Here is an 11,401-nt window from a genome sequence, read left to right on the forward strand (position 1 = left end):
TCTCACTCTACTGCTCTCACTCACCTCTCACTCTACTGCTCACTCTACTGCTCTCACTCTCCTCTCACTCTACTGCTCTCACTCACCTCTCACTCTACTGCTCTCACTCTCCTCTCACTCTACTGCTCTCACTCACCTCTCACTCTACTGCTCTCACTCTCCTCTCACTCTACTGCTCTCACTCACCTCTCACTCTACTGCTCTCACTCACCTCTCACTCTACTGCTCTCACTCACCTCTCACTCTACTGCTCTCACTCACCTCTCACTCTCCTCTCACTCTACTGCTCTCACTCACCTCTCACTCTACTGCTCTCACTCACCTCTCACTCTCCTCTCACTCTACTGCTCTCACTCACCTCTCACTCTACTGCTCTCACTCTACTGCTCTCTCACCTCTCACTCTACTGCTCTCACTCACCTCTCACTCTACTGCTTTCACTCTACTGCTCTCACTCTACTGCTCTCTCACCTCTCACTCTACTGCTCTCACTCTACTGCTCTCACTCTACTGCTCTCACTCTACTGCTCTCACTCACCTCTCACTCTACTGCTCTCACTCTACTGCTCTCACCTCTCACTCTACTGCTCTCACTCACCTCTCACTCTACTGCTCTCACTCTACTGCTCTCACTCTACTGCTCTCACTCTCCTCTCACTCTACTGCTCTCACTCACCTCTCACACTACTGCTCTCACTCACCTCTCACTCTACTGCTCTCACTCTACTGCTCTCTCACCTCTCACTCTACTGCTCTCACTCACCTCTCACTCTACTGCTCTCACTCTACTGCTCTCACTCACCTCTCACTCTGCTGCTCTCACTCTACTGCTCTCACTCACCTCTCACTCTACTGCTCTCACTCACCTCTCACTCTACTGCTCTCACTCTCCTCTCACTCTACTGCTCTCACTCACCTCTCACTCTACTGCTCTCACTCACCTCTCACCCTACTGCTCTCACTCACCTCTCACTCTACTGCTCTCACTCACCTCTCACTCTACTGCTCTCACTCTACTGCTCTCACTCACCTCTCACTCTACTGCTCTCACTCACCTCTCACTCTCCTCTCACTCTACTGCTCTCACTCTACTGCTCTCACTCACCTCTCACTCTACTGCTCTCACTCACCTCTCACTCTCCTCTCACTCTACTGCTCTCACTCACCTCTCACTCTACTGCTCTCACTCACCTCTCACTCTACTGCTCTCACTCACCTCTCACTCTACTACTCTCACTCTACTGCTCTCACTCACCTCTCACTCTACTGCTCTCACTCACCTCTCACTCTCCTCTCACTCACCTCTCACTCTCCTCTCACTCTACTGCTCTCACTCTCCTCTCACTCTACTGCTCTCACTCTCCTCTCACTCTCCTCTCACTCTACTGCTCTCACTCACCTCTCACTCTACTGCTCTCACTCACCTCTCACTCTACTGCTCTCACTCTACTGCTCTCACTCACCTCTCACTCTACTGCTCTCACTCTACTGCTCTCACTCATCTCACTCTACCTCTCTCACTCTACTGCTCTCACTCTACTGCTCTCACTCATCTCTCACTCTACCTCTCTCACTCTACTGCTCTCACTCACCTCTCACTCTACTGCATTCTTCATTTGCATTCAGTCTTGTGTGATGTTGTTTATAGGAATCTCCACTTTATTATTAATCACCTCTCACTCTACTGCTCTCACTCTCCTCTCACTCTCCTCTCACTCTACTGCTCTCACTCACCTCTCACTCACCTCTCACTCTACTGCTCTCACTCACCTCTCACTCTACTGCTCTCACTCTACTGCTCTCACTCACCTCTCACTCTACTGCTCTCACTCTACTGCTCTCACTCACCTCTCACTCTACTGCTCTCACTCTACTGCTCTCACTCATCTCACTCTACCTCTCTCACTCTACCTCTCTCACTCTACTGCTCTCACTCTACTGCTCTCACTCTACTGCTCTCACTCTACTGCTCTCACTCATCTCTCACTCTACCTCTCTCACTCTACTGCTCTCACTCACCTCTCACTCTACTGCATTCTTCATTTGCATTCAGTCTTGTGGGATGTTGTTTATAGGAATCTCCACTTTATTATTAATCACCTCTCACTCTACTGCTCTCACTCTACTGCTCTCACTCACCTCTCACTCACCTCTCACTCTACTGCTCTCACTCACCTCTCACTCACCTCTCACTCACCTCTCACTCTACTGCTCTCACTCTACTGCTCTCACCCACCTCTCACTCTACTGCTCTCACTCACCTCTCACTCTACTGCTCTCACTCTACTGCTCTCACCCACCTCTCACTCTACTGCTCTCACTCACCTCTCACTCTACTGCTCTCACCCACCTCTCACTCTACTGCTCTCACTCACCTCTCACTCTACTGCTTTCTTTCTTTCTTTCTTTCTTTCTTTCTTTCTTTCTTTCTTTCTTTCTTTCTTTCTTTCTCTCTCTCTCTCTCTCTCTCTCTCTCTCTCTCTCTCTCTCTCTCTCTCTCTTCAGACAGAGAGACAGAGGGACGAGACAGTAAAAAAAAGAAATAAATCCCCATTTAAGACTACAAGACTTTCAGGTTCCATCATGTTATTTCATTTTAAAGCGTTCATATAAAACATTTATGAATAGAAATAAAATCCTGCAGGTGACATCATGGAGCTGGAGCTTTGTGAAAAAAAACAAAAAAACACAAACAGACCAAAACAAAACCAACTCCTCATAGATCAACGATCTGTAAATTTATTTTGTTCTGTTTTAGTGTGTGTGTGTGTGTGTGTGTGTGTCCATCCTTTCTCAGTAATTGCCCCATTACTCGAGTGTGTTATCAGCGCTCATCTCTCCCATTAGAGTCAGTCACAACCCCCTTTACTGCTCTCCGTCTCCTCTTTTAATGCAGTTACATTAACCTCCAGAGCAAACACACACACACACACACACACCTTTCAGTGACTTAGCAGTGGAGAGGAAGAGAAAGAGACATAAACGAGCAAACAGAGAATTATCAGGACGTAGACATGACTGCTGTCATTACCACTAATCTCTCAATGACTGTCTTTTCTGTCTGTGTTTCTGTCTGTCTGTCTTTCTTTCTCTTTGTCTTTCCTGTCTGTCTGCATTTCTGTCTATCTCTGTCTGTTGGTCGGTCTGTCTGCGTTTCTGTCTGTCTTTCTGTCTGTCTATACATTTCTGTCTGTCAGTCAGTCTTTCTCTTTCTTTCTTGCTTTCTTGCTTTCTTGCTTTCTTGCTTTCTTGCTTTCTTGCTTGCTTTCTTGCTTTCTTTCTTGCTTTCTTGCTTTCTTGCTTTCTTTCTTGCTTTCTTGCTTTCTTTCTTGCTTTCTTGCTTTCTTGCTTTCTTTCTTGCTTGCTTTCTTGCTTTCTTGCTTTCTTGCTTTCTTTCTTGCTTTCTTTCTCTGTCTGTCTGTCTGTCTGTCTGTCTTTCTTATTTTTGTTTGGAAATCTGTTGGTCTTTCTTTTACTTTGTCTTTTCTGTCTGTCTGCATTTCTGTTTGTTTTTATCTGTCTGGCATGTCTCTCCGTCTGTCTCTCAGTCTTTGTCTCCCCTGGTGTTGTATCTTTCATTTCTCTTTGTATGTTTTTTTTTCTGTCTCTCTGTCTGTCTGCTTTATTTGTTTGTGTCTGTTTGTCTTGCTGACTGCTTCACTGTCTGTCTCTCTGTCTGTCTGCTAAGCCGTGTGCTCCACTGTCTGATGAATGAGTCTGGACTGATTAATGGCCTCTTTAGATAACGCTCTAGCGAGATGTTTGGGCTTGTTGTGCGTCAAAGAGAAGCATTTAATACACTGACCAACACTGAAGTGGGATAATTGCTGTGTGTGTGTCTGTGTGTGTCTGTGTGTGTGTGTGTGTGTCTGTGTGTGTGTGTGTGTGTGTGTGTGTGTGTGTGTGTGTGTGCGCACATGCTTTGGCACAAAGAGGGAGTATTATATGCATTAGAAAGGCAGAGAGTTGTCCATCAGCATCCGGCACAAAGGGGGGAAATATGAGGACCCTGTATATTGTGATGACTAGAAAGCCGGATAATTACTCGCATTTTAATGACAATAGTGTTTTCACTGATGGCTTGTCTGCTTTTTTTTTGTTTAATATACTTATATCTAAATCCTCTATTTGATAATGTAAATATAAAGTGATTTTTTTTTTAAATATAGAGACACAATTTTATCCAAAGCAATCAGGTACCAAGGAGATGTAGATGACTGAGATCTGAAATGCAGCACCCTCGTCTGTGGAAATACAGTGCGACACAAAATCGGCGTCAGCTCTGATCGTGTTGAGAAAGAACCTTTCATTGTGGCGCATTCAACACTTGAATTAGCCTGCCATGTTAGTTTGATACAGTAGTGTGTGAGGGAGAAAGCGAATGCAATTCTCTTTCTCTCTCTAACTCTTTTTCACCATTTCTTTCTAAAACCCTGGCTTCCAGTCACACTCATAAATTAACGCTGCACCACTTTGGTTTTCTGCATCGCTACGTTCTGCCGGGTAGCATTCCACTCCGCATATGCTACTAATTGTGATGCTAATGAAATGGCGAGATGGGACGGATTATACGGTCCTGGAGCGGGCTGGAGGGGGCAAATGGAGAGCACAAAAAGAACAGATAGGGAGGGAGGGATGGAGGGAGAGATATTCCATCTTAATGGGCTGGAGCCGAGAACAAAGACAGAGACGTCAGGCCTCACAGTCAGAGTTCTTATCAAATGGCTACCGTATACAATGGGATCCGCCAGTCACACACTCGCACTTGTATTGGTGTACTTGTAAAACCCAAACAGAGGCAGAATGACTTTTGGTGGATTTTAAAGGTTACCTCGAAAGCTGGGTGCATTCATTACTCAAGGGCAACATCGTTTTTTCTTATAGAGTGTCTTTTATTGTCATGAGATTTAAGGATAAAGTCCCCATGAAGCTATAAATACCAACCCTCCAACACACACACACACATACAATTTGGCAAAGGTTCCTGCTGGTTATTCCATACTGGTAGGCCAGAAGGAGAACAGCGTCCAAAACCTGACTTCCTGGTCCCATCAGCTGCCAGCCAACTGCTTCTCATTCATCATCTATAGACAGCTAATAACAAATTTGTGTTGTTGTTGTGTGTTCAATCTGGTCGGATGTTTCGTTTATCCAGTCTCTTTTGATTTGATAGCGTTATAGCACAGGATAGCAAAACAAACTTACTTAGAGATTTATATCCATTTCTACATCTTTCATAACAAAACACCTCACAATGGTATCCAGTACTTCAGTACTTCATGATGATGTCATCATGATTCTATCCTGGATACAGAATTTGGCTCAAAACAGAACAATGTACTGTACTGTAGCTTTCCTTCCAGTCTTCTAATCCTCTAGTTCACTTCTGTGGTCCATGCCACACTGGTTTTAACTCTCCAAGCCATCTACATCAGAGATGTCCCTCAAAATTCTTTGCACCTTTAAAGGTCTTCGTGTGTCGGCATTCCTGGAAAAGGCTAAAAGAGTCCAACTGAAACCTATTATTAAAGCTCCCACGCTGGCAAAATTACAGCCCTGGCCATAGACTGGTCTTAAAAGAAAACCTCATCTCTTCATTGCCATAAATTGACCTGCATGTACATTCATGAAACCTCTTCACATATTACTTGATAGTCATTCCTCAATGCTTAGGACATCACAACAATGTTTTAAAAAATCCATATCCCTCTTCTTATAGACCGTGATCTCCTTGGTTTGATGAAATGGAGGAGCCATGATGGAGTACATCTGAGAAGTCCGTCACCGAACGATGTCAGCGTCACCTAAAGCTCATGAGCAGATTACGGCATAGTTCAAGTGCAACCAGACTCGCACCGCTTCCTACAGGTTGCTTGTTTGGTAGCTTGGTGCACCTTCCAGTCCACCAATTTTTCATGCAAACCCTCTTTCAGTCTATCCTTAAAGATATGTACTAGAAATATGCATAGATTTTTGACAATAATACATTTTGTGTGATTGTTGTGTGTCTGCTCCTGCGCCTGCTCTGTGCTGGACTGTCTGATTAATGAGTCCAAACCAATTAATGTTAACACCCTGGTGAGTTGTTTGGACATTTTGTGCATCAAGAGAGGCATTTATGCAATTAATAAACAGACGAACACTAATTTGGGATAATTGCTGAGTGTATCTGTTTGCTTTGGCACAAAAAGGGACCGTTAGATGCATAAACTAAGCAGAGAGATGTTTGTAGCCATCCAGCACAGTGGGGGGAAAATGTGAGGACCCTGGCCACGGGGTGGTATAACCTTCAGCATGACAACAGAAACACTAGTCTTGAAAGAAAATGATGTATAGATAAACTGACCAAATAAGTCCTGCATTGTAATTTTTCATCATTTGTGTTGAACCTGTTCTGAATCCCAGACATCCGGCATGTCCTAATATAGCCATCAAAAGTGCCTTCAGTCTCAGATTGGTTGAGCGGCTCTGTATTTGTTTTGTTTTTTTTGGAATGATGTTCCTGTTGTCATGGCAAGCAACACGGCAGTGAAGATGGATGAGACTTTCTAGAACATAATAAAGCTATGACCCCTGGAGCATCTGCTTGATCTTAGCGGCTCTCTTAATCTAACAATTAACCTGGAGAGGTGGCTCGCTCTCGCTCTCTAGCACACACACTTACACACACACTTACACACTCTGTCCTTCTCTGTTTTTCTCAGACACATTACCCGGTCTCATATCTGTCCGCTCCTAAGAGGACAACCTAATCGGATCAATCTTAGCCTTGAGGCGATGATGGTAATTTCTTTTCCAGAAACCGATGACCTGAGACGACAAAAGCAAATTAGGAAGAATTTGGATGTGAAAAAATCCCTGTAAGAGTGGTCAATAACTGCTTTATCCTTTTCAGTGAATTGGATCCCATCTTGGGAATGTTAGTCCGTGTACTAGGAAGAATTCCGACCAGTCGATTGCAGGGCATCGTGTTCAAGCACAATCACACACTCATTCACACCACAGGAGTAATTTAAGAGGTTCTGAGAGGTGAGGGGTAACCAGAGGGATACCACAGGGGTACAAAGAAAAGGAAGTCCACATAGATGGTATTATTAGGGAATTCCATAGTTTGCTAAAATTGTGCTCATGGAATCATAACACATCAGCCTTAATGTTTTTGGTGGTGCACAGGGATCAACATGGACACCCTGACTGGTCTGTGGCTATGCATCCCCATACGCAACAAACTGTGATTTACTGTGTATTCGGACACCTTTCTATCAGAACCAGCATTAACTTCTTCAGCAATTTGAGCAACAGTATCTAATCTGTTGGATCGGATCACACGGGCCAGCCTTCCTTCCTTGGACCACTTTTGATAGATACTGACCACTGCAGACCGGGAACACTCCGCTGCAGTTTTGGAGATGCTCTGATCCAGTCGTCTAGCCATCACAAGTTGTCCCTTCGTCAAACTCACTCAAATCCTTACACTTGTCCATTTTTCCTGATTTTAACACACAACTTTGAGGACAAAATGTTCACTTGCTGCCTAATATATCCCACCCACTAACAGGTGCCATGATGAGGAGATCATCAGTCTTCACCTGTCAGTGCTCATAATGTTATGGCTGATGGGTGTATCTGATTTCAAGTTATTTCAGGAAGCTGAGACTGAATTTGTGCCTGACAGAGTAAGGGGATGGATAACCAATCAATACACAGGAAAAAGCACATTTTCAGATAATGCTTTCAAAAAAAAAAGCAAAATAAGTTCTAGTTTTGATATTTGATTTGATGTGTAGAAAATGAATCAATGTCATTTGACCAATCAGAATCGAGAATGCAGCAGCGTTGTCGCAGTATATGATTTAAGAACCATATCAGCTTTTTTTTCCCCAATAAAGCAATAAGGAAGTTGATTATTTAAGCAAATATTAGATGAACCAGATGCAGTCTTGAGTCTTCATGACAGAAACAGAAAATCATTTGAAATCTGATGTATGTAGTAACAAAATATACAGTATAATTACTATTAAAGCACTGTCCTCATGACCTCGTCCTCAGACTCCCTCAGACTTCACACGATCGATATCTTGTATCTGAACAGTTTTCTGTCACTGTTTCATTTCATAAAGTGCTCCCTTTCCTCCCTGGGGAGTGCACTTAGCACGTTTAAAACTGATGCTAGAAAGCCACGTTGCAGAAATGAAGTCGCTTTCAAATGGGAATCGATGTTCCAGGAATGGAGGAACGTTCTGTAGGGTCTGCTCAGCTCGGACATAAACGGTTTAGAGTTGACACTGTTTCCAAATATTGATGATGACTGTGATCTTCATCCATGGCTGCGTTTATACAGCTATATTTTATTGAATTCTTGAATGCTTCAATCTGAGGTGGTGATTAGTTTTCTATAGCAGCAGTTTAATTAATGCGCTCATCCTAAAGTGTCATTGTTTCCATGGTAACAGCTCATACTGCTCTTTTATGGCGGATGCCCCACAGAATATGAGTCTAATTATAAATCTTTAAACAAAATGTTGTTTGTGAACAAAAGGAAACTGTTCTCTGTTCTTTTCCTCCACAGGAAAGTCTTCAGGACGGAGGATTCTGGACTGAAGAGAGCATGGTGAAGGATGTTTATAGCTGCTATAATGTAAGTAATAACAGGAAATAACTTCTATAATAAACATAAATGTTAGACGATTTTTTTTTTTTTACATTTTTTAAATTTTTTAAAGATTTTTTTTCTTACTTTTTTTTACTACTAAATTTATTTACTTTATTATTATTATTATTATTATTATTATTATTATTATTATTATTATTATTATTTGTGCTTTTTTATAATATAATTTTTAAATATTTTATTTATTATATTTTTTTATTTGCTACTAAATTTACTTAATGTTTTAATATTATTATTATTATTATTATTATTATTATTATTATTATTATTATATTTATTATTTATTATTTATTATGTATTTATTTATTTATATTTATAACATAAATTCTTACTCCAAAATGTTGATCCAGGATCCAAAATCTTGTCTCCTTGGACTGGAAGTTCTGAAAATACTTGGCTATCAATGTGCTGTACGCTTATAATGATGAAAGAATTATGGAATAATAATCAAGGTTTTTAACTGAGAGCTGATTTTAAAATTTCATCTTTCTCGCTTGTGTCTATCGAGAGGATGAAATCTGAAAGCTGGATGATTTTCTCCTTGCTTCCTACATTATTACTATTATTATTATTGTTCATAAAACCTGAAAATCAATCATTTTTATTTTACGGGTCCTTTTTTTTTTAAAGAAAAAAATTTTCATTTGCTTTGACCCAATAAACAGCACTTCGACCCAGTAAACCTTTTTACTCCAGTGCAGAAACAACTGTTTCTCCTGCATTTATTAAATTAGAAACCATCTCCAGGGTCTCCCAGGGTGGATCTGTGTACCGCATTATGAACTGTGATCAATTATAACGGGGTAGGTTTGAAAGATCAGCTTGTTTTTGATTTCATTCTCAGACCCTTGGTCCTTAAAATATTCCTGGGTTCACATCTGAAACGAGCTTTTGATCGGATTCAAAGTCATCTCAGGAGAGTAAAATGTAGCTGATCACAGTGATCGAATAAAACACCTCAGCTGCATCAATAATGAATCAAAGCTTGTGTGTGTGTGTGTGTGTGTTGACTAATGGCTGCAAATCCTGGAATTTTCAGCAAAAAGCATATGAGTAACGTCTTACTCGCAGGTCAGTGTGAGATTAATCTGCACTTCTTAATATGTTTATCGAGTAAAACTCATAAAACATTATTGTGTTTAGAGAAAGCTTGTTAGCTGTGTGGTTGATCCTGGCTAACCCTGAGAGCAGGTATCTGGCTATATTGTGGAGGTCATTCAGTACCAGTGCTTGATGCATCAAAATGTGTGTTTGTACCAGAAGCTTGCAGTTACGGCACAGAATCAACTGGCTAGTTAACCTTATATACCAATCAGCCATAACATTAAAACCGCCTCACTAAATTGGCAAAAGGTTTGGGACACCCCTCCAAATAATTGATTTCAGGTGTTGTTTTTCAGGGGTTGGACTCGACCCCTTAGTTCCACTCTTAAAGCTTCAGCATACCAAGACATTTTGGACAATTTCATGCTCCCAACCATGTGGGAACAGTTTGGGGATGACCCCTTCCTGTTCCAACATGACTGCACACCAGTGCACAAAGCAAGGTCCATAAAGACATGGATGAGTGAGTTTGGTGTGGAGAAACTGCACAGAGTCCTGACCTCAACCTGATAGAACACCTTTGGGATGAATTAGAGCGGAGACTGCGAGTCAGACCTTCTCGTCCAACATCAGTGCCTGACCTCACAAATGCGCTTCTAGAGGATGGGTCAAAAATTCCCATAAACACACTCCTAAACCTTGTGGAAAGCCTTCCCAGAAGAGTTGAAGCTGTTATAGCTGTAAAGGGTGGGCCAATTCCACATTACTTCTATGTGCATGTAATATGTACCAAAACTTTTGGCAATATAGTCTATCTATCTATCTATCTATCTATCTATCTATCTATCTATATAAAAATGGTAAAGTGGAGGCTCTGTGAGTCAAACTTGTTTGTCCAGGATGTCCATCAGATGCTGCTCAGAATAAGACACTCAAATCTTCTGCAGTGTTTCAGGGAGCTGCTGAAAGAGGACACTGGAATTAGGGAATATTGTTACCATGATCTTTACACTTGCCCATTTTTCCTGCACTCTCCAGCACTTTCTCTGTTATTCTGCCTAATATATTACACCTCATAACAGTGCCACTGTAACGTGATGATAATTTGTCCATGAAATGGAAGCTGAATTCCCTAGTGTTTTATATCTAACGCTCGATTTGATTTGAAAGTGGGATTAATTTCATCATTGGTGTGTCATTTAGTCAACTCTTTAAAAGAAAAAAATCTATGTTTAATCATTTCTAATGTAAAATCCACACATTTAAATATTTGGAAGTATTTTAATGCACCTCAGGGGGAAAAAATCCCAGGGTTTCTTAGTCATGTTTAATTTATTACTGACAATGAATCATTTTAGAAGAAACAGAAGCCAACTCTCTTTTCTTCTTCGTTTCATTCGAACCTTGAGAAATCACGGTGAAGCAACCTGACTTTTCCATAGCGAGAGTGAATTCTGTGGAACTAAAAGGTTTCTGTTTTTTTATTTATTTATTTATTTATTTATTTATTTATTTATTTATTTATTTATTTTCAATAGGATGACTCATGGAAAACGCCGGTGACTCAAGCGCCGAGCCGATCAACAGATTCACACGTTAATGGAAAATATTTGAAGTATTACATTTCAAGGTAAAGTGTTGATTTTTTTCCTTTATCACCAGCGTTTCAGTGGATGTCCGTGGGGT

The sequence above is a fragment of the Hemibagrus wyckioides genome, linkage group LG27 (assembly GCF_019097595.1).
Source record: "Hemibagrus wyckioides isolate EC202008001 linkage group LG27, SWU_Hwy_1.0, whole genome shotgun sequence".
Lineage (NCBI taxonomy): Eukaryota > Metazoa > Chordata > Actinopteri > Siluriformes > Bagridae > Hemibagrus > Hemibagrus wyckioides.